Consider the following 21,005-nt stretch of genomic DNA (forward strand, 5'->3'; position numbering starts at 1 on the left):
CGAGGGCTCGAATACAAGTGCTCGTTCACAGACGAGTCAGCGGAAGCAACAATATCTGAGTACAGACATAAGTTAAACAAGTTTGCCTTAAGAAGGCTAGCACAAACTGGGATACAGATCGAACGAGGCGCAGGCCTCCTGCCTGGGATCCTCCTAACTACTCCTGGTCGTCGTCCGCGGCCTGCACGTAGTAGTAGGCACCTCCAGTGTCGTAGGAGTCGTCGTCGACGGTGGCGTCTGGCTCCTGGGCTCCAGCATCTGGTTGCGGCAACCAGGTAGAAAGGAAAGGGGGAAAAGAGGGAGAAAGGCAACCGTGAGTACTCATCCAAAGTACTCGCAAGCAAGGAGCTACACTACTTATGCATGGGTATATGTGTAAAGGGGCATATTAGTGGACTGAACTGTAGAATGCCAGAATAGGAGGGGGATAGCTAATCCTGTCGAAGACTACGCTTCTGGCCATCTCCATCTTACAGCATGTAGAAGAGAGTAGATTGAAGTCCTCCAAGTAGCATCGCATAGCATAAATCCTACCCGGCGATCCCCTCCTCGTCGCCCTGTTAGAGAGTGATCTCCGGGTTGTATCTGGCACTTGGAAGGGTGTATTTTATTCAGTATCCAGTTCTAGTTGTCATAAGGTCAAGGTACAACTCCGGGCCGTCCTTTTACCGAGGGACACGGCTATTCGAATAGATAAACTTCCCTGCAGAGGTGCACCACATAACCCAACACGCTCGATCCCATTTGGCCGGACACACTTTTCTGGGTCATGCCCGGCCTCGTAAGATCAACGCGTCGCAGCCCCACCTAAGCACAACAGAGAGGTCAGCACGCCGGTCTAACCCTATGCGCGCAGGGGTCTGGGCCCATCGCCCTATGCACACCTGCACGTTGCGAACGCGGCCGTGAGCAGACCTAGCAATCCACACGATCACGGAGGTTACGGCAAAGCGGTCCAACACGGCGCGCGCCACGAAGGCTTCGGCTGATACCACGACGCCGGGATACCCATAACTACTCCCGCGTAGATGGTTAGTGCGTATAGACCAAATGGCCAGACTCAGATCAAATACCAAGATGTCGTTAAGCGTGTTAAGTATCCGCGAACGCCGACCAGGGCCAGGCCCACCTCTCACCTAGGCGGTCTCAACCTGCCCTGTCGCTCCGCCACAAAGATCCACTTGCGGGTACTCCTACGAGCCGACCCGACTTTAGTCACCACATGTGTCATGTATATAGTATATAAGTATATACCCGTGATCACCGCCCAGGTGATCACGGCCCGATAGTATAGCACAGCAGACGGACAAGAATGTAGGGCCACTGATGGAAAACTAGCATCCTATACTAAGCATGTAGGATTGCAGGTAAAGGTAACAACAGTAGTAGCAAGGATAGGCTATGCATCAGGATAGGATATCGGAAAGCAGTAACATGCTACACTACTCTAATGCAAGCAGTATAGAGAAGAATAGGCGATATCTGGTGATCAAGGGGGGGCTTGCCTGGTTGCTCTGGCAAGTAGGAGGCGTCGTCAACTCCGTAGTCGAACTGGGCAGCAGCAGTGTCGGTCTCGTAGTCTACCGGAGAGAAGAGGGGGAAGAAACACTAAATACAATGCAAACATAAGCATGACGATGCGTGACATGACAATGAGCGGTACTAGGTGTGCCCTAACGCGGTAATAGGTGATACCGACGAAGGAGGGAAACATCCGGGAGAGTATTCCTGATGTTTCGCGTTTTCGGACAAACGGACCAGAGGGGGAAAGTTGCGAGTTCGATAGGTTAGGGATGTGTGGTGGACGAACGGGCTGCGTATCCGGATTCGTCTCGTCGTTCTGAGCAACTTTCATGTACAAAGTATTTCCATCCGAGTTACGGATTAAAAGATATGATTTTCAAAAGAATTTATTAATTTCTGGAGTTTAATTAATTATTTAATTTAATTCGAAATTTGGATTTATGACATCAGCATGATGTCATGCTGACGTCAGCAGTCAACGTTGACCGTTGACCTGGTCAACCTGACAGGTGGGTCCCACCTGTCAGGGGCTGTTAGCTAATTAACTACTGTTTAGTTAATTTAATTAACTAATTAGGTTAATTTAAACAGGATTAATTAACTTAATTAATTTAGTTAATTAATTAATTAAATTTATTTTTATTATTTGTTTTATTATTATTTTTATTTTATTTATTTATTAATTTTTATTAATTAATTTATTAATTTATTATTATTATTATTATTTTAATCATTTCATTTTTTTTAATTCGTTCTGGGGCTGGGCCCCTCTGTTCAGTGGCACAGAGGCCATACAGGGTGCGGGCGACGGGTTACGGGCGCGCCCCGTTCGGGCGCACGCCCAGGGGCACGCGGGCGTGGGCGCTGGCGGCCACGGCGGGTCGAGGCGAGGGGTGGCGCCGGTGCGGTCAGAGTGGCGCGGAGGGGCAGGCGTGGTGGCGCGGCCACGGGACAGAGGGAGAGACGGGGGAGGGCGAGGCCATGGCCGAGGTGGCCGGAGCAGGAGAAGCGTCGGGAGCCGGAGGGCGGGGCGGTGGTCGCGGGGCGCGGTGAGCGCGGTCGCGGGCGTGACCAGGGGCGAGCCCAGGCGCGGCCAACGGCACGGCGCCGGCGAGGCAAAGCGCGCCGCGGCGGGGCGTGGGCGACGGGCGCCCGTAGCCTGCCCGGGGCAGGGCGGGGCCGTGGCCAGGGCGGGGCACGAGGGCCACGGCGGGCGGAGGCGGGACGAGCGCAGTGGCCGGACGCGGCCACGGCGGGCGCGTGTGGGCACGCACCGGCGGGGCGTGGGGAAGAGGAGAAGCAGGGGGGTCCTCACGGGGGGGGGGGGGGTCTGGGCAGTGAGCGCGGGGAGGAGTGACGGGGACGACCGGCGCAGGGGAGGAGGGGGAAGCAGGCCGGCGGGGGAGTGCTCCGGCGAGGGCGAGGCGGCGCGTGCTCCTGGCGGCGGCGGGCGACGGCGGTGGTCTCCTCCCGATCCAGATCGGGGGAGGCAGAGGAGGGGGGTTTTTCGGGGGGGACTGGGGGCTGTCGGTGGAGTGGGTGGGGGGTTGGTGAGTGGATAAGGGGGGGGGGAGTGGGTGGGCCTGCCGGCTGGGCCTAGGGGTTGGCCCAGTTGGGCCAGGGTCCAGTGGGGGGCTCCTTTTCCTTTCTTTTTTTTCTGTTTGTTTTCTCTTTTGTATTTTCTTTTTTTTACTTATTTTCTTTTCTGTTTTAATTCACTTAAAAGTATTTAGGCATTTTATAAAAATGTGTTTACTACACCATAATTAACTATGCCTTATTTGGCATCTCCCGAACATTTTTGTTTTAAATTTTGAAAAACTTTTATCATTTGACTTATTTAGGATTTAAATTTGAAACGGTTTTGATTTAACCCGAGATTAATTACAGTGACAGAGGTGACGTGCCATCATTAACGTGAGATTACTGTAGCATGATTATCCGGGCGTTACAGTCCCTCTGGTCCTTGGCCTCCATGGCGATGATGGCCCCCTCCGGGATCCTCCTCCATGGCCTTCGGTGATGATGGCCCCCTCCGGCAGGGTGCCAGAGAGGGCCTAGATTGGTTTTTTGAGGCTACAGAGGCTTACGACGGCGGAACTCCCGATCTCTCTTCTGTTCTGGGGTTTTTAGGATTTATAGGAAGGGTTGGTGTTGGTTTCACGTCAGGGGGACCCACGAGGCGGTCACAAGGTCGAGGGGCGCGCCCTGGGGGGGCGCCCCCACCCTTGTGGTGGCCCCGAAACTCCTCTTGTGTATCTTTTTCTTCCAGTATTTTTCATATTTTCCAGAAAAATTCTCTTGATTTTCTGCTTGTTCCGAGAACTTTTATTTCTGCAAAAAAACAACACCACGGTAGTTGTGCTGAAAACTGCGTCAGTCCGGGTTAGTTCTAATCAAATCATACCAAAATTATATAGAATTGTTGTAAACATGGCATGAATACTTCATAAATTATAGATACGTCGGAGACGTATCATGCAACAAGACAAACAGCAGCTGGGGAAGGCAGCAGCGGCCAATAGCAGAAGCGGCAAGTAGCGGCGGCGGCAACCGGAGGCAGCAGCGGGAGAATGAGGAGTTGCGCGCGGCCCACGGGCGCTAGCACGGGTGAGGTGCGGCCAAGACGAGGCCCAGAACGCGGTGGATCACATCAGGGAGGCACGCGGGGCGCTCCCATCACGTGGTGAGCGCGTCCGCTGCGGGCGCTCGGCTACGCTGATTTAGGTGACGAACCAAAGGGGGAAAACAAAAGAATCGAGGGAGAGCTCACCGGGGAGGTCATGGGCGACTCAGTGAGGTGCAGGGTGGCCGGAAGCGAGCGGTCCGACGGTGACGAAGTGCGGCCGCCGAAGGCGGAGGAGGGCTCGATCCCGACGAGGTGAGCGTCTCCAGCTTGGTCTGCTGCACGCAGATGATGTAGGCGAGGTAGAGGCAGCGCCTAGACGTGAGGGGGTGGCGAGGGGAGGGCGGTGGCCATGCCAACATCGAGGCAGAGCCGACGAGCCCGCCCAGGTGAGCTCGAGGGGGCGGATCCAGAGGGAGAGGGATAGATGACGCGATGAGGGGGCAGTGGAGGAGCTAGGGTTTCCAGGGCACTTGTAGGACGCCGTGGAGGGGCTGGATGTGCACCGTGTGGCGATCCCCGACCATAGACGCACCCTCAACGTCCACGAGGCTCGATGAACAGAGAGGTAGGGGATGAGGGGATTAGGTGGGCTGGGCCGGCTGTGGACTAAGGTCCAAGGGGGTCAGTGGGGGTTTGTTCTTTTTCTTTTGTTTTGGTTTGTTTCTTTTTTACATTTAATTTATTTTTCCTTTTACTGTTTATTTTATTTCCCCATTTACTTTATTTTTATAAAATATAAAAATAGTTCCTAAATTAGTATTACTAGATATTCTCCAGCCACAATAATTTTTGGTTGTTAAATAAAATTGTTTATAATAATTTAATTATTTCAGAGACATTTAATTAATTTTTTCAGCTACTATTTATTTACTTTAGTGCATTTAACCATTTTATAAAAATATGATTTCTCCACCAATATTTTCTATGTATTAATTGCCACATTTTGATTATTATAGTATTGATATTTGAAAACTTTTATTGTTTGACTTTTATTTTTAATTTGAATTCGAACTGGTTTTGAATCAAAGTGAGGTTAGCAATAGTAATGATGGTGACATGGCATCATTAGTGGGGGATTACTGTAGGTTAATTATCCGAGCGTCACATCATCAACACAACATCTATTACCTTTTGGAGAGTGTTGTCTTCTAGATTGGTTAGGTGTCGTTTGGGAGCCTCCGTCAAGTTGTGGAGTTGAACCAAGAAGTTTGTAAGGGCAAGGAGATCGCCTGCTTCGTGAAGATCTACCCGAGTGAGGCAAGTCCTTCGTTGGCGATGGACATGGTGGGATAGACAAGGTTTCTTCTTTGTGGACCCTTCGTGGGTGGAGCCCTCCGTGGACTCGCGCAACCGTTACCCTTCGTGGGTTGAAGTCTCGCGTGGATGTACGATAGCAACACCTATCGGAACCATGCCAAAAATCTCTATGTCTCCATTGCATTTGCATTCTCCAAACACTTCCCTATACCTTCATATGCAATGTTTTACTTTCCGCTGCTACACTCTTGAAATTGCATGTGTATGTTGATTGCTTGACTTCCGATGATGCGTGAGTAGTTTACCATGATATAGCAAAGATTCAAAGGGCCCTTACCTGAATATCAATACACCTTATTTCCACTGAGGGGGATCTACATCATCCTTGTTGCCCTCCGATGATGCGTGAGTAGTTTACCATGGATGTATGGGTCCATTTTTAGTAGCTAGATGGCTTCTTCTCTCTATTTGATCTTCAATACGATGTTCTCCTTGGTGTTCTTGGAGATCTATTCAATGTAATGACTTTTTGCGGCGTGTTTGTTGGGATCCATTGAATTGTGAGTTTATGACCAGATCTATCCATGAATATTATTTGAGTTTTCTCTGAACTCTTTTATGCATGATTGTTATAGCCCCATATTTCTTCTTCGATTTAATGGTATGGTTTGGCCAACTAGATTAATTTATCTTGCCATGGGAAGAGGTGCTTTATAATGGGTTCGATCTTGCGGTGCTCAATCCCAGTGACAGAAAGGGACATGACACGCATGTATCGTTGCTATTAAGGGTAAAAAGATGGGGTTTATTCATATGTGAGTTTATCTTGTCTACATCATGTCATCTTGCTTAAGGCGTTACTCTGTTTTTCCATGAACTTAATACACTAGATGCATGCTGGATAGCGGTCGATCTGTGGAGTAATAGTAGTAGATGCAGAATCATTTCGGTCTACTTGTCTCGGACATGATGCCTATATACATGATCATGGCCTTGGATATCATCATAATTATTTGTTTTTCTATCAATTGCTCAACAGTAATTTGTTTACCGACCAGATGCTGTTTTCAAGAGAGAAGCCTCTAGTGAAAACTATGGCCTCCGGGTCTATCTTTTATCATATATTAAAACCAAAAATACCTTTCTGCAATTTTCTCTTATTTATTTTATTTTGTATTTTTGTTTGATCTATCTATCAAAAACTATACAATTTAATCTTGCTCCTAACCGTCAAGGGACTGACAACCCCTTGTTCGCATTGGGTTGCAAGTATTTGTTGTTTGTGTGCATGTGTTGTTCACGAGTCGTTGCTTGGTTCTCCTACTGGATTGATAACCTTGGTTTCACAACTGAGGGAAATACTTATCTCTACTGTACGGCATCATACTCTCCTCTTCGGGGAAATCGCAATGCAACTCACAAGTAGCAGGAAGAATTTCGGGCGCCGTTGTCAGAGAGACATCATCAACAACTATGAAGTACCTTCGCATAAACTTTCATCTCCTTGCATTTAAATTATTTGCCATTTGCCTCTCGTTTTCATCTCCCCCACTTATAAAAAAGTTTTTTTTATAAAAAAGTTTGCTTGATTGGTTTACCTTGTCATTAGGACTAGCATAACTATCCCTCCTTTGTCACCAGATTTTGAAGTTCTTTACTTCAAACAGAAACAAGGACAAAATCTTAGGGATGCTTGGTATAGGTTAATGGAATGTTACTGTGTTTGCTCTATAGAAGGAGATGTAAAAATTTTGTTTCACAATTTTTATATAGGTTTAACCATGCACCATAGACAACTTTTGGATTTTGCCGCAAAAGGGAATTTTATTGAGAGTGATGCCACTACTGCCTATGAAATAATAGAGGGAATATTGGCGGTTTCACCACCACAAAAGGGATTTGCTTTTACTAAGAGGGAATTCAAATACTAGACAAATTAGGTGATATGCAGAAAAAATTGACTGAGTTGCAAAAGTCTGATGAACCTCTCAAAAATATTAGTGGAAACCTTAATCACATGAATACTTTAATCAATTTATGTAATAAACGGTTGGATATTCTACATCTTAAGATGGCATCTTTCCCTGAGAATAATGGGAAGCGTAAAGTACCTCCTGGGTTTGAGAAAACCCCTACACAGGTTATTAAAACCAAAGACGACAACACTTGAAACTATGCACTATGCCTGGCTAGGGGCGTAAGACAATAGGGAAACACTTTCTACCTATAGGCTGAAGAGACTACTGTGTCAGACCACTTGAAGGCCATCGATCTGATCGAAATCTACCGCTCGAGATTTTGCTTTGTTTGTAAAAGAGAAAAAGAAAAAGAAATCCCATCCGAGTAACTACCCGCAACACCGTGCGTAAATCTCTCTCACTAATCCCTCCCGAATCCATCTTCCATAATTGCACACACCGCCGCAAACCCTTCCTCCACCTCGCTGGCCTCACCCAGATTCGCCCGCATCGCACACAACTGCCTCCTTCTCTCATCTTCATCTAGCAACACCCCAATCTTACCGGCTAGGCAGCTAGGGCCGGCTTCGCTACCCCTTCTCTACTCGTTGTCGAGCAGCACGACTGCCCCATCGTCCTCTCCACCGGTGCATATAGAAGTCTGTGCCCGAAGAACCTGCAGTGGCTTCCGGCACCCCCACCCCTATTTGAAGCGGCCCACTGAAGGTATTGCACAACTGAAAGTACATATAGTCCCCATGTGTTGTTTTGGTAATTAAATAACAATCCTATAGGACTAATGTTTGCATTGAGATATACATTTGAAGGTTAGTCCCATTGAAAAATGATTGAAGAATAATGGAAGACAACTCCTTTGAAGCAACAATTACATCGAGATGATCAAAATGGAGTTCATTGGAGTATCTTAAGGGTTGTCATGCTTAGAGATATGGTTTGGGCCATAATGGATCAAGATCTTAAAAGGATGATTTGTATGATGAATTCTAGGAGTGGCTCAAAGATATGATCATAATGGACACATGTGTTAAGTCATGATTGAGCAAGATATTCAAGTGAAGAATTTAATATACCCTTCATGATGTCAAGATTAAACATGGAGTAGAGATATCGGTTGACCAAGATGAAGCTCGGAGATCGAACTCTAAATGGTCAACACACGAGCGCAAACGAGACCACATAGGATCTTGTGGTATGATAAGAAATTATCAATTACACTCTGTGTACTAACCCATACTACGTGCTGTCTATGTTTTTGAGGGTTAGGTGATTCTCATGGGCTCGCATCGAGAGAGAGAGAGAGATCAAGTGTCCATGAGAGGATGACATCAAGTGTTGATGATCATGGTTGACAAGGGCAAGTTCAAGATAGCCATCCTGAAGGATTACATGCTTGAAGCTTGTGGGTGATCACAGGACGAACGTATGAAGATGAATACAATGCAATGCTCCCCGCATGGCTTATGGGGGAGCTATTTGAAGCCTTCACCAAGTGTCATGATCAAGATCATCGTTCTGACTTGAGCCAAGCATAAACATCAACATCAAGCTCAATTGGAATGCTTTAGTCAAAGGTATTAGTTCCTTTGGCTTTAGTTGTGAGGATAGATGACCATCGAAAAGGATATATGCTCAAGAATGAGTTTCCGAAAGCTATCTAGTATAGTTCTTTTATGATTCTTGAGTTATAGGGATCCCACACTATTAAGAGGGGATCAAACGGGTTAGTGATAGATTTGCTCAAGTCAACATCTTCTATTTCTACTTCCTCACATCATATTCCAACATAGACATATTTCACTCCTATCCAATACAAATACAAAATGCCTATACATCTACCAAAGAAAATCCAAAGCCAAATAGGTTACCCAAATACATGATAAAACCTTTCCATACTTTGCACCCTCCATTTTGGTTTATCTTTGGTGGTTCTCCATGTGAGGACCTGGAGCTTTTCCATAGCTTCAAAATGAGCCCAAGATCATCAAAATTGGAGTCCGGATGTGAAAGTTATGCATGTTTTACTTTTGGGGCGGCTGCAGTTTTTGTGTTGGCCGGATGTCGAGGCTTTTCCCCGGATGTCCGGCCACTACTATCCAGAGGGCGTCTGGTTTGTGTGAAATCTCCGGATGTCCAGACCTTGGCCCGGATGTCCAGCCGTAGATATCCAGAGAGCATGTTGAAATGTTGGTTTTGTTTCCCGGATGTCCGGGCCCCAACTTTGGCCAGATGTCCGGGCCCTGTACATTGGCTCTGTTTTTCTGTGTATGTGTTCACATTTCTCAGCCGCCGGATGTCCGGCCCTTGCCCGGATGTCCGGCCCTTGCCCGGATGTCCGGCCCGACACAACTACATACACTCCAACGACCATATTTGCACTACCACTATATATAGCCTTCTTCCACCCAGGGAGAATGTCGAGCAAACACATTCATATGAACCCTAGAACACAAAAAGGCTCCCTCTCACTTCTCCTACACCAAATCTTAGAACCCGGAGAGATTCGTGAGAGTTCTTGAGAGATTTTCTAATCAAGTGATAGATCCACTCCCTCTCCCTCTTGCGACCAAAGGAATTCATGATTTGAGCAAGTCTTGAGCATTTCCCCTTGATCTTGTTACTATTGGAGGTTGGAGACTCCTAGGCGGAAAGTTTGTGAAGGTTTGGAGGCCGCCTCAAGCTCTACCACTAGTGGTTGAGAAATGCCTTCATGGTGTTGTCTCAAAGGGAGAATAGGGTGAGCCTTTGTGGCGTTGGTGTGCCTTCGTGGTAACATCCACCTCTCTAACAGTGACTAGCTTCCCTCCAAGAAGTGAAGATCAGGATACATCCTCGTCTTCGTGTCTTCGGTTATCTCTGACCCTAGCCACTACTTGTGGTTTACTTTGGTCTCTTGACCTTGCATTCACTATATATTGTTATCCTCATTATATTGTGTTGGCTATTTCCTTGAAGAGATTATTTAGGCCTACACTTTATATCCCGCAATTCATACTTGCTACTATTGATATATCTTGTGTTTAGTGTGAATTGCTAACTTGTGTCATACACTTACATATCTTGTGATATTGCTCAAGTAAGTTTGTGTAACTTGCTTGTGCTTGTTAGTATCCTTGTTGTGCTCACCTCATTTACATTAAGTTGTTGGTGCACTTAGTTGAGCCTAGTATATTTAGGATTTGTGCTTGAAAAGTATCCGTTTAGTTAATTTCTGCATTAGGATAAAGCCAAATCCATCGAAGTTTTTAAAACGCCTATTCACCCCCCTCTAGGCGACATTGTGGTCCTTTCAATTGGTATCAGAGCTCGATCTCTCCTTATTAGGCTTCACTGCCTAGAGAGTAACGATGTCGACTAGTGAACTAGTGCATGATGACATATTTTGTTTTAATGGCACAAATTCCTTTACGTGGAGATTACGCATGCTTTGTCACTTTCGGGCTATGGGTCCAAATGCTTTGCGGATTGTTGTTGTAGGGGATTCATATCTAAAGGATGGACAATCTCCATCACTTGAGGATATGCATATTGATAGTCAAGTTTTGAGTGCCATTCACTAAGCTATATCCTTCGAAGTTTTTAAGGAAATCTCGACTTGCAAGTCGGCTCATGAGGCTTGGACCAAACTTGAAGATATATATGGTGGGTCCAATCTTGGTGAAGACAATATTCTTTTCAGGGAGTTAATGGAGGAGTTATCCACATTTTTAAATCATGAAGAACTCTCTATTGCTTCCACATCCAATTACTTGGACACTTCAATATCTTCCACTTCACCAAGATGTGGCGTGCCACAAGGTAATGACATGGTGAGTGAAGAAATATCTTGTGATGATGGTGTTAAGCTCATTTGTGATGATATGCTTGATCTCCCATGTTGCCATGATAGAAATACCTTGGTTTCGTCTAGTTGTTCTATGACTAACCATGTAGAGGAAATCAAGAAAGATGAGGCATGCTTGATTGATGAAGAACCCTCTTCTCCAAAATGATCATCATCAACCCCCTTTGTTCACATGTGCCTCATGGCAAGAGGTAATGACGAGGTATCATCTTCTCTTAGTGATAATGATGATAGTTGTAATGAGTATGATGATGATGACTTGACTCAAAATCTCTATGAGATTGGGAAAACTCTTCATAGAGCTAAAAATAACACTTATAAAAGGTTCCAAGATGTTCTTCTTGCTTTAAAAAATGTAATGACTTATTTCTTAACGAGCAAGCAAAAAGTGAACATCTTGAACATGAACTTGCTAAGGCCCATCAATGTCTTAGTGACTTGAGGTCTTTAAAAGAAGAGATTGAAGTTACTCATTGTAAACTTAAAGAGGATTTTGAGCACCTTGACCTTGACTACAAGAATGTCAAAGGAGCTCACCAAACTCTCTAAGTCTCATGAAGAACTTCAAGCTACTCATGAGGAGTCTCTAGTTTCTACATGCTCCTCTCATATTGATAATGATGCTTGTGCTACTAACTCTATCTTGTGTGAAGCATCAATATTGAAAGAAAATGTTGATCTAAGGACTCAACTTGATTTTCTAACTAGCAATTATGGGAAACTGGAAGGAAGTCATAAAAAGCTCTCAGGCACTCATGAGGATCTTCTAATCTCTCATGATTGGTTAAAATTAGATCATAAGGCTATGGTCACTAAGGTAAAATCATGCGAGTCTCATGTGGATATTAGCACAACTTCTACTCGAAATGCCCTATTGCCATGTGCTAGTCCTTGCAATTCCTATCTACATGATATTGGTACATCTTGTGATGAAGTGCTCACCATGCCTTGTTGCTCTAACAATGAAGCGTCTACTTCCTGTAGTTCTTTTGTTAATACTAACCTTATAGAGGAAAATAAAGAGCTCAAGGCCCAAGTCACTAGTTTGAAGAAAGACTTGGAAAAATGTTGTGGTAATATCTTGAGTGTCACTACTGCAGGATGCTGCTAACGCGACACTACGATCAGAGACCCTTCGAGAAACTATGTGCGATGCAATAATCGCAAACAGTGATGTATGAAAACCGTCAGAAATGTATAAAACGTTTGCGATGACGGATGCATCAAACACGGTTCAGGTTTTAGTTGCGTGTGCGATGAAGGGCATACGGTTCAGTTCAATTAACTGTTTGCGATGAGGAGGAACAAAAGAAATGGGCAACCAGACGAAGGCGTGTGCGATACACAGCATACGGTTCACTCGGATGAACTGTTTGTGATTAGGAAACACAAAAGAAACATGCAGCCAAATGAAGGTGTGTGCGATATACAGCATAAGGTTCACTCGGATGAACTGTTTGTGATTAGGCAACACAAAAGAAACAGTCAGCTAGATCAAGGTGTGTGCGATATACGCAGGCGGTTCACTCGGCCCTTGTCGTCAGTGTGTGACCTCTGTGGCATCCGTTCGCTCCCCAGGCGCCTCTTCGTGTACCGTGGCAACCGTCCACTGCCTCTTCGCCTTTCCCTCTCGATTTGAAACAGCTGTCGCACGCTCTTCCTCCCTCCATTTGCCTTCACCATTCCTTCTGCCATTGTTCGATCATCTTCTCCATGGAGGGAACAGGCCGGAAATGACCCCGTTATTCTTGCCCCGATCTGAAAGATGACGTGTGATATACCACAAAATCTATAATATCTGTTTTTTGATTGTTCCACGAAATCTGAAAGACTTGCCTCCATATACCACGAAATCTTGCCAACGTATCTATAATTTTTGATTGTTCCATGCTATTATATTATCTGTTTTGGATGTCTAATGGGCTTTACTAAGCACTTTTATATTATTTTTGGGACTAACCTACTAACCCAAGGCCCAGTGCAAATTGCTGTTTTTTTGCCTATTTCAGTGTTTCGCAGAAAAGGAATATCAAGTGGAATCCAAACGGAATGAAACCTTCGGGAGAGTTATTTTTGGAACAAACGTGATCCAGAGAACTTGGAGTGGACGTGAAGAAACAATCAAGGAGGCCACGAGGCAGGGAGGCGCGCCTGCCCCCCTGGGCGCGCCCCCACCCTCGTGGGCCCCTCGCAGCTCCACCGACCTACTTCTTCCTCCTATATATACCCATATACCACGAAACCAACCAGGAGCACCACGAAACCCTATTTCCACCGCCGCAACCTTCTGTACCCGTGAGATCCCATCTTGGGGCCTTTTCCGGCGCTCTGCCGGAGGGTGAATCGATCACGGAGGGCTTCTACATCAACACCATAGCCTCTCCGATGATGTGTGAGTAGTTTACCATAGACCTTCGGGTCCATAGTTTTTAGCTAGATGGCTTCTTCTCTCTCTTTGGATCTCAATACAAAGTTCTCCTCGATCTTCTTGGAGATCTATTCGATGTAACTCTTTTTGCGGTGTGTTTGTCGAGATCCGATGAATTGTGGATTTATGATCAAGATTATCTATGAACAATATTTGAATCTTCTCTGAATTCTTTTATGTATGATTGGTTATCTTTGCAAGTCTCTTCGAATTATCAGTTTGGTTTGGCCTACTAGATTGATCTTTCTTGCAATGGGAGAAGTGCTTAGCTTTGGGTTCAATCTTGCGTTGCTCGATCCCAGTGACAGTAGGGGAAACGACACGTATTGTATTGTTGCCATCGAGGATAAAAAGATGGGGTTTATATCATATTGCTTGAGTTTATCCCTCTACATCATGTCATCTTGCCTAATGCGTTACTCTGTTCTTATGAACTTAATACTCTAGATGCATGCTGGATAGCGGTCGATGTGTGGAGTAATAGTAGTAGATGCAGAATCGTTTCGGTCTACTTGTCACGGACGTGATGCCTATATACATGATCATGCCTAGATATTCTCATAATTATGCACTTTTCTGTCAATTGCTTGACAGTAATTCGTTCACCCACCGTAATACTTATGCTATGTTGAGAGAAGCCACTAGTGAAACCTGTGGCCCCCGGGTCTATTTTCCATCATATAAGTTTCCAATCTATTTTATTTTGCAATCTTTACTTTTAATCTTTATCATAAAAATACGAAAAATATTATCTTATCATCTCTATCAGATCTCACTTTTGCAAGTGGCCGTGAAGGGATTGACAGCCCCTTTATCGCGTTGGTTGCAAGGTTCTTATTTGTTTGTGTAGGTACGAGGGACTTGCGTGTGGCCTCCTACTGGATTGATACCTTGGTTCTCAAAAACTGAGGGAAATACTTACGCTACTTTGCTGCATCACCCTTTCCTCTTCAAGGGAAAACCAACGCATGCTCAAGAGGTAGCAACGTGGTGGAGGAACTCAATGATCGGTGCGACGTCATCACCTCGACTAGCATGGCAGGTTAGATCAAGACCATTCTTGACTCAACTAATAACATCATTACAAGGAACCCAAGGGTCCAGGAGCGGTTTGATCTCCCCTATCTTGTTCGCCGTGACCCTGCTGACTGGCGCGGGGACGAGGGAAGCCTCGCCTTGTGCAAGTTGATGCCGCTTGATAATGATACGTATGATGTTAAGATGCCATCACTTGAGGGCAAGGCTTGGGCAGGCGCAAATGGAGATTGGGTTGTTTATATTGGGTACAACTGCAAGTGGGAACTTGTGAATGTGTACACTCGTCACCGGGTTCCGCTTCCAAAAATCTCAGACGACTGCCCAGAGGTTGAGTACACCGGTATTCTACGTGAGTTCAAATACGATCATGGTGACTGTCGTCTACGGAAGATAGCAATTTGTAGAGTTCCCAACCGCTCTTGGTATTACACGAACTATGAAGTTGTTGCTATCTTCGACAAGCTTGTTGCCTTCCTTACTTCCATGCCTCGATGGATATTGCTCAAAAATCAATTTCTGTACACGGATGAGTACTGTGATGCAATTCAATACGAGGGTCTTGTGTTTGCTGCCACCACTCGTGGCACTGTTTTTGCATGGAATCATCATGCTTCCGGTTCGTTTGTCTTCCACCGTAATTATAATTGTTTCATCCACATGCATGCGGGTTAGCTAGTTTCCCTTTACTAATTAATTAACATTCTTGTGTTTCCAAGGTCCTGTGAACATTCCACCACCTATACTGAAAATTTTTATAACCAAGGGGGAGATGACGATGCTGATGATCACGAGCATGAGGACGAGCAGGACCCATATAATCAGTGGTGCCTGGCAACTTATTCCGATGGATCACCTCTTCTTGTCTGTATACAGGGCACTACTGATGTTACGAAGGAAGCAGGTGTTGTCTCGCATGGTCGCACTCTCCGGACCTATTCCAACAGCCGTTGCAGGGTATTCGGGATGGATACTAGTGTACTAGCGCCAACACCTTCTCCCTGGTTCAGTATTGAAAGTCTTGGAGGAAAATCGCTCTTCCTTGGACAAAACTATCCAATGATGGTGGAAGGCAATCCAACTGCTGTTGACACAACGTTACTACCATTTATGGGAAGCAACTATATCTATACCTCGGATATTGCTATGCTTCCCTACCGTCCCAATATGGGTCCTGACATAGGCCGCTTCAACCTGGATGATCAGTCCTACGTTGGTCTCGAGATTGACAGTAGCTGGCCCTTCCCAGAGAATCACTTCTGGTTCAAAGCAAGTGTTTCCAACGCCGACGAGTGGTTGAGCTGAAGTTCATTTCATTGCTTTGTTATTTGTTGTGTGAGAAAAACTTTACTAGAATGTTTTGTTGGAAATGATCTGTAATCCAACGTGTATCCTCGTTGTCGTTGTGGGCTGATGACTTGTTTTACATAATCAATGGTACATTTGCATATGCGTCCATCAACTCACGCCTGCTAGCCGTGTCCATATGAACAATGCTAGTGATTTTAGTTGAAAAATTTAGATAGTGCTAGTGATTTTTAGCTGCATATTTTGACAAATCGCAGTGTTACAAGGTTGACAAATGGCAATGTTACTAGATAAACAAATGTCAATCTTTCCAGTTTGACAAATGGCAACATACCCGAAATGACAGATATGCAAATCTTACCCAATTGTTTGTACGTGGTTGCACATGGGTCATGCAAAACAACCGTTTGCGTTGAAGGGATGCAGAAATCCTGCTCGGCACATTTTCCCTTGGCTTCCTGGGGAAGCTGTCAGTTTGCATCCGGGTGTTCTAACTAAGACGTTTGCTATGAGTGTTTTATATTTAAAAACAATTGAAGTTTTTTCAAAAGAAAATCGTTTGATAAGTCTGTACATTAAGAGAGAAAAACTCAAGTTCGTTCAAACCATATCTTTCATTCAGTCACACTACGAACTTATATTCATATGATCGAGAATTCAAGATACAATATTAAACCCCAAAAAAACTATTTCCGGCGGTGGCGGAGGCGGCGTGCCGCACCATCGTTGTCGTCCTCCGGGACGCCGTTGTTGAAGTCTTCAAGGCAGCACAAAATGTTCTTCACATGTAAATCAAACATCATGTCGTCGCGCGATCAACGGGCGGGGCGCGGGAGGACGACAACTGGCGCCGCTGAGAGGTAGCGGTCGACGGCAGCGTCCCATGCCGCTGAGGGGGGCGCGCGCACGGGCACAGGCGCGGCGGGTGCAGCCAAACGCACGGGGGCCGGTGCCACGGTCGGTGGAGGGGCGCGCATGGGTGATTTCTACTACGCAACCTTCTCCTTGTAGACGTTGTTAGGCCTTCAAGTGCAGAGGTTTGTAGGACAGTAGCAAATTTCCCTCAAGTGGATGACCTAAGGTTTATCAATCCGTGGGAGGTGTAGGATGAAGATGGTCTCTCTCAAACAACCCTGCAACCAAATAACAAAGAGTCTCTTGTGTCCCCAACACACCCAATACAATGGTAAATTGTATAGGTGCACTAGTTCGGCGAAGAGATGGTGATACAAGTGCAATATGGATGGTAGATATAGGTTTTTGTAATCTGAAAATATAAAAACAGCAAGGTAACTAATGATAAAAGTGAGTGAAAACGGTATTGCAATGCGTTGAAACAAGGCCTAGGGTTCATACTTTCACTAGTGCAAGTTCTCTCAACAATAATAACATAATTGGATCATATAACTATCCCTCAACATGCAACAAAAAGTCACTCCAAAGTCACTAATAGCGGAGAACAAACGAAGAGATTATTGTAGGGTACGAAACCACCTCAAAGTTATTCTTTCTGATCGATCTATTCAAGAGTCCGTAGTAAAATAACATGAAGCTATTCTTTCCGTTCGATCTATCATAGAGTTCGTACTAGAATAACACCTTAAGACAAAAATCAACCAAAACCCTAATGTCACCTAGATACTCCAATGTCACCTCAAGTATCTGTGGGTATGATTATACGATATGCATCACACAATCTCAGATTCATCTATTCAACCAACACAAAGAACTTCAAAGAGTGCCCCAAAGTTTCTACCGGAGAGTCAAGACGAAAACGTGTGCCAACCCCTATGCATAAGTTCACAAGGTCACTGAACCCGCAAGTTGATCACCAAAACATACATCAAGTGAATCACGTGATATCCCATTGTCACCACAGATAAGCACATGCAAGACATACATCAAATGTTCTCAAATCCTTAAAAACTCAATCCGATAAGATAACTTCAAAGGTAAAACTCAATCCATTACAAGAGAGTAGAGGGGGAGAAACATCATAAGATCCAACTATAATAGCAAAGCTCACGATACATCAAGATCGTACCACCTCAAGAACACGAGAGAGAGAGAGATCAAACACATAGCTACTGGTACATACCCTCAGCCCCGAGGGTGAACTACTCCCTCCTCGTCATGGAGAGCACCGGGATGATGAAGATGGCCACCGGTGAGGGATCCCCCCTCCGGCAGGGTGCCGGAACAGGGTCCCGATTGGTTTTTGGTGGCTACAAAGGCTTGCGGTAGTGGAACTCGCGATCTTTTCTGTTCCCTGAAGTTTTTAGGGTATATGGATATATATATAGGTGAAAGAAGTCGGTAAGGGGAGCCACGAGGGGCCCATGAGGGTGGGGGCGCGCCCAGGGGGCAGGCGCGCCTCCCTGCCTCGTGGCCACCGCGTCACGTGAATGGTTAACAGAATGCACCTGGTTTGAATTCTACAAACATTTGAGATATTAAAGTGGCGGCTATTTTTTCAAAATGCCTTTGTTGGCTATCATTATTCGAGTGCGCCTTCTCTCAAAATGGACACGAAAAATGCCACAGCATGCCGGGTGCCATTCCATGATAGCATGCCAAGTTTCATGAATTTCAGACGAGTTTTGGATTTACTAGAGTTAAAAAACAAGGCATCTCAATGTTTTGCCGGCAATCAACGGTGCCCTGGTGTTTGAAATTCATTCCCATTTCTTGCATGGGACCTAAGAATGCACCAAAGGACACATATTTGATTTTCCAACCAATTTATATGCACTGGAGCATGTGCATGTAGTTCAAATTTGAATTATGCACATAAATGCATAAAAAACTCAGTTAATGCATAAAAATGTCCAAACAAACCCCGAAAAATCCCAAAAATTGACACAACACTCCTATTGTTCTATCTTGACACGAGAAATTTTTTAAAAGCAATAAGAGGCAATGGATATCGTTTCGTCCCCAAAGGTGGGACGTTCCCTACTGAAACCATCATACTTGTTGTGAGAAGCTCTGGTTTGTGAGAAGCATATACCCGAACCTGCCCCAAATGGGACCTTTTTTTACCATGGCATGTTGATGCCGCTCCATGATAGCATGCCAAGTTTCATGAATTTTAGACGAGTTTTGGATTTACTAGAATTTAAAAACCAGGCATCTCAACATTTTCCCGGCAATCAACAGTGCCCTGGTGTTTGAATTTCATTCTCATCTCTTGCATGGGACCTAGAAATTCACCCAAGGACACATATTAGATTTTTCAACCAACTTTAGTGCATTGGAGCATGTGCTTGTAGTTCAAATTTGAATTATGCACATAAAATGCCTAGAAAATCCAGTTAATGCATAAAAATGGCCAAACGAACCCCGAAAAATCACAAAATTGACACAACACTCTTGTTGTTCTATGTTGACACTAGATTTTTTTTGAAAGCAATAAGAGGCAATGGATATCGTTTCGGCCCCAAAGGTGGGACGTTCCCTATCGAAACTATCATGCTTGTTGTGAGAAGCTCTGGTTTGTGAGAAGCTTATACCTGAACCTGCCCCAAATGGGACAAATTTTTACCACAACATGTTGATGACGCTCCATGATAGCATGCCAAGTTTCATGAACTTCGGACGAGTTTTGGATTTACTAGAATTTAAAACCAGGCATCTCAACGTTTTGCCGGCAATCAACAGTGCCCTGGTGTTTGAATTTCATTCCCATCTCTTGCATGGGACCTAGAAATTCACCCAAGGACACACATGTGATTTTTCAACCAACTTTGGTGCATTGGAGCATGTGCTTGTAGTTCAAATTTTAATTATGCACATAAAATGCCTAGAAAACCCAGTTAATGTATAGAAAAGGCCAAACGAACCCCGAAAAATTCCAAGATTAAACACAACACTCCTGTTGTTCTATGTTGACACTAGAATTTTTTTAAAGCAATAAGAGGCAACGGATATCGTCCCTTCCCCAAAGGTGGTACGTTCCCTGTCGAAACCATCATGCTTATTGTGAGAAGCTCTGGTTTGTGAGAAGCTTATACCCAAACCTGTCCCAAATGGGACAAAATTTTCACCACGGCGTGTTGATGCCGCTCCATGATAGCATGCCAAGTTTCATGAATTTCAGACGAGTTTTGGATTTACCAGAATTTAAAAACTAGGTATATCAACGTTTTCCCGGCAATCAACAGTGCCCTGGTGTTTGAAATCCATTCCCGTCTCTTGCATGGGACCTAAGCATGCACCCAAGGACACACATGTGATTTTTCAACCAATTTATATGCAGTGGAGCATGTGCATGTAGTTCAAATTTGTATTATGCACATAAGATGCCTAGAAAACTCAGGTAATGCATAAAAATGTCCAAACAAACCCCGAAAAATCCCAAAAATTGACACAACACTCCTGTTGTTCTATGTTGACACGAGAATTTTTTTGAAAGCAATAAGAGGCAATGGATATCGTTTCGTCCCCAAAGGTGGGACATACGTTCCCTACCGAAACCATCAGGCTTGTTGTGAGAAGCTCTGGTTTGTGAGAAGCATATACCCAAACCTGCCCCAAATGGGACAACATTTTTACCACGGCATGTTTATGCCGCTCCATGATAGCATGCTAAGTTTCATGAATTTCAGACGAGTTTTGGATTTACTAGAGTTAAAAAACAAGGCATCTCAATGTTTTGCTAGCAATCAACGGTGCCCTGGTGTTTGAAATTCATTCCCATTTCTTGCATGGGACCTAAGCATGCACCCAAGGACACATATTTGATTTTTCAACCAATCTATTTGCACTAGAGCATGTGAATGTAGTTCAAATTTGAATTATGCATATAAATGCGTTGAAAACTCAGTTAATACATAAAAATGTCCAAAGGAACCCCGAAAAATCCCAAAAATTGACACAACACTCCTGTTGTTCTATGTTGACACGAGAATTTTTTTGGAAGCAATAAGAGGCAATGGATATCGTTTTGTCCCCAAATGTGGGACGTTCCCTATCAAAACCATCATGCTTGTTGGGAGAAGCTCT

This window comes from Aegilops tauschii, chromosome 7 (assembly GCF_002575655.3).
Source record: "Aegilops tauschii subsp. strangulata cultivar AL8/78 chromosome 7, Aet v6.0, whole genome shotgun sequence".
NCBI lineage: Eukaryota > Viridiplantae > Streptophyta > Magnoliopsida > Poales > Poaceae > Aegilops > Aegilops tauschii.